This window comes from Lolium perenne, chromosome 2 (genome assembly GCF_019359855.2).
Source record: "Lolium perenne isolate Kyuss_39 chromosome 2, Kyuss_2.0, whole genome shotgun sequence".
Taxonomy (NCBI): Eukaryota; Viridiplantae; Streptophyta; class Magnoliopsida; order Poales; family Poaceae; genus Lolium; species Lolium perenne.
In genome coordinates, this window is record NC_067245.2 from 78,849,631 (window position 1) to 78,852,735 (window position 3,105).

At 43.8% G+C, this 3,105-nt stretch overlaps 1 long non-coding RNA gene across 1 annotated transcript; it reads left to right on the forward strand.

The window, feature by feature from the left end:
- The first annotated feature begins 379 nt into the window (after positions 1-379).
- On the forward strand, positions 380-2,386 carry LOC127333048 (uncharacterized). The gene is made up of 2 exons (XR_007870885.2): positions 380-1,083; positions 1,899-2,386. It is a non-coding gene; the product is annotated as an uncharacterized lncRNA (long non-coding RNA).
- Positions 2,387-3,105: the final 719 nt, after the last annotated feature.

The following is a 3,105-nucleotide window of genomic DNA, read 5'->3' on the forward strand; positions in this document are numbered from 1 at the left end:
CAAATGGATGGAAGTGATTTGAATATAACGGATGAGCATGTGTAATGGACTAACACCGTGTGCTCTCTTTGTGCTCCCTATAGATGATCTAACAGTTGGATTGGTGTGCATAGCTATATATATATATATATATATATATATATATATATATATAGACAAAAACTTTGGTATGTAACCTAACCCCGGTGCTAGCTATCGTTGTCGTTCACTTGTGTGTCAAGATTCGTGCTAATATTTGAGAAATCTTTTATGAATAGTCAACTTTATGATTTAGTGGATCCTGCCAGATTCGGTCAGACCTGTGTACCTGCTTTCGGCCAATGTATGTGCGCTCTGTGCATTGCCTCGTCGTTTCCACGTTAGAGCCGTTGGTCTCGTCTGTATTCGTGTGTCCTGTTCATTCTTTTTCTGGCCTGCCTGTACCGCTCTGTAGTAGTACTCCCGCCTGGACACTGCGCTCCATCGCCGCCACTCGTCACTCGTCCCCTCCGGTAAACGCAGACAGATCGAAGTAGCCCGCCCAGATCCGTTATCAGTGGAGACGACTCACCTGCTGTCCATCGCCGCCGCTCCCGGTCCCATGCTTCTCCCCCACCGAGGCGGCCCCTCCGCGCCGCCCATTCTCCTTGCCCGCCGATGCGAGACCTCCGCGCGCTCCTCTTCCTTGTCACCCGATGTCGCATCTTCCTGTTTTGCTCAGTCCGCCAGGTCGCGAGTCTGGATCTAGATTTCAGAGGAAAATGGAGTGTTCTTTTGTATGCGGTAGTGATTTCCCTGCCGCATACAGCAGATTTTCGTGTTGTATCTGAATGTAATCTCCGCACAACTAATTTGATGTTTTCCCCTTTCCCCTTTCGAGGTGCACGACGCCTTCGCGGCGGCCGCCGGCGACGAGGATGCAGCCACCTCCGACGTGGCTGCCTACCGGCTGGGGCTCAACATCACCTCCGCGGGTCTGAGACGTCCACAACGTTGTCTTCTCCTTCCGCACGCAGCACGCTCAACGCAATCAGCGCCGGTCGCAAGGATTGTACATTCGAGCTTGCCGTAGATGAGGACGAGGAGTTCTTGCCGTAGATGAAGGTAACGTTCAGTCTGCTCCCCTCCTCTCGCGTCAACGCAAGTTTGTGTACTCTTCAGTCTGCTCCCCTCCTCTCGCGGCAGCGCAAATTTGACTGGAATTTAGAATTAGTCTCTACCAATTTTACAATGTCAACGAGCTGTTGTCTTCCATTTGAACCAAGCAAAGTAATTGATGAATCATCTGCTATTTACTCCACATGTGCATGGAAATTCTTCTACTGCTATTTGATTTGGTAAATTTCCGGGGTCTGTTCCTCGTTACTTACCACAATTGGGACTATCTAGCTTTTTATAGCATCAAAAACAGCAAGGGCACCAGCATGTAGTGAAAGCTCCACCTGTGTCAAGCTCGACTCATGTAAATGTGAAACACCTTGAAGGCAAATGATTTATAAGTGAGTTTACTCAGCTCACATGCTCATCTGATGGTGCATTGCCCTGGAATAGTAAATGATTTCTAATAAATATCTTCCAAGGGTACAAACTGGTTGTATTTTTTTGAACTATTCGTTCAAAAAAAATACTCCTACTAATAGCCATTGATAGTACATGCCCACTACTTGGTGAAATGTCATTTTGCTTCATCATCATGTTCTGAAGACTACTACCATCATCCTTTTTCTAAAGATTGATTGTTTGAACCATTCGCAGCCCATGGCCATAATTCATGTTTCTGCGTACTGATTTTACTGATGCAGTTATGGAGTAGAAATGCTGTCTTTCAGTTCTGCTAACTGATGATTCTATTGCTCATGCTTGCTTGCGATTCATTGCTATGTCTGAATTCAGCTAATTCATGACTGTTATTCGTGCAGGTTGCGATCCCTGTTGTTCGGACTGTCAGGGTAGTCATAACTTTGAACATTTTCGTTCCCTTTTGGAGCCAGAGGAGTTCTTCACGCCGATGTCGAGCCAGTGAACCTGTCGCAGGTCGCGGACAAAACTGACCTCTTCACCATCTCAGTGACTACACCTAGGTAAACCTGGGTTCTAAAGACGAGAAGTCATCCAAGACTAGCTAAAAAGAAGTGCAAAAAGACCTAACGTGCTACCGGTTTAATTCAGGGATCTTGATCTACCAGTTTCATCTTCATTGATGGCTGGTGGCTTTAGACACCACCTAATCTGGGTTGTAGTCCTCTGAATCTTAACTAACAGGATGTTAAGACGGTCTCTTCAGTTTATGTATCCACCAATTGATTGCACAAAAAACGTGGTTTATTTTTTGGATCTATTTCTATGTACTTGAAAATTTTAATCGAGGTGCCAGATGTATTCGTAAGATGGTGCTTTAAAAGTTCAATTGTGGTGCTGGATTGGATTTTTTCAAGAACTATGACATGCGACATCAGACCACTGATATGCATGTTTGATATGGTGCTTGAAAAGTTAAGTTGTGATGTTGTAATTGCAAGCCCAATCACCCGCGACATCAGACCGTCGATTTGCAAGTTGTTTTTTTAGTATATTTCTAGGTACTGAGAAATTTCAAACGAGTTGCGAGATATTTCTACAAGAAAGTGCTTGAAAAGATAGGTTGTGGTGCTGAAATTTATGGAAAACCTATAACTTGCGACGTCAGATCGATGATTTGCATGTTTGATATTTTAGTCTATTTATAGGTACACGGCAATTTCAACCGAGGTGCCAGATCTTTCTGCAAGAGAGTGCTTGAAAAAATAATTTGTGGTGTCGACACTATGCAAAACACTTATGACTTGCACCATTGATTTGCAAGTTTGTCTATTTTGTCTATTTTTAATTCAAATTCTAGTTACTTGGAAATTTCAACCGAGGTGCGACATATCTATATAAGAAGGTGCTTGAAAACTTAGGTTGTGGTGCTGGAATTTATGGAAGACCTCTTACTTTCGACATCATTTGCAAGTTTGATATTTTAGTCTATTTATAGGTACTTGACAATTTCAGCCGTGGTGCCGGATCTTTCTACAAGAGGGTGCCGACATTATGCAAAACACTTATGACTTGCGACATCCAGCCATCGATTTGCAAGTTTGACTA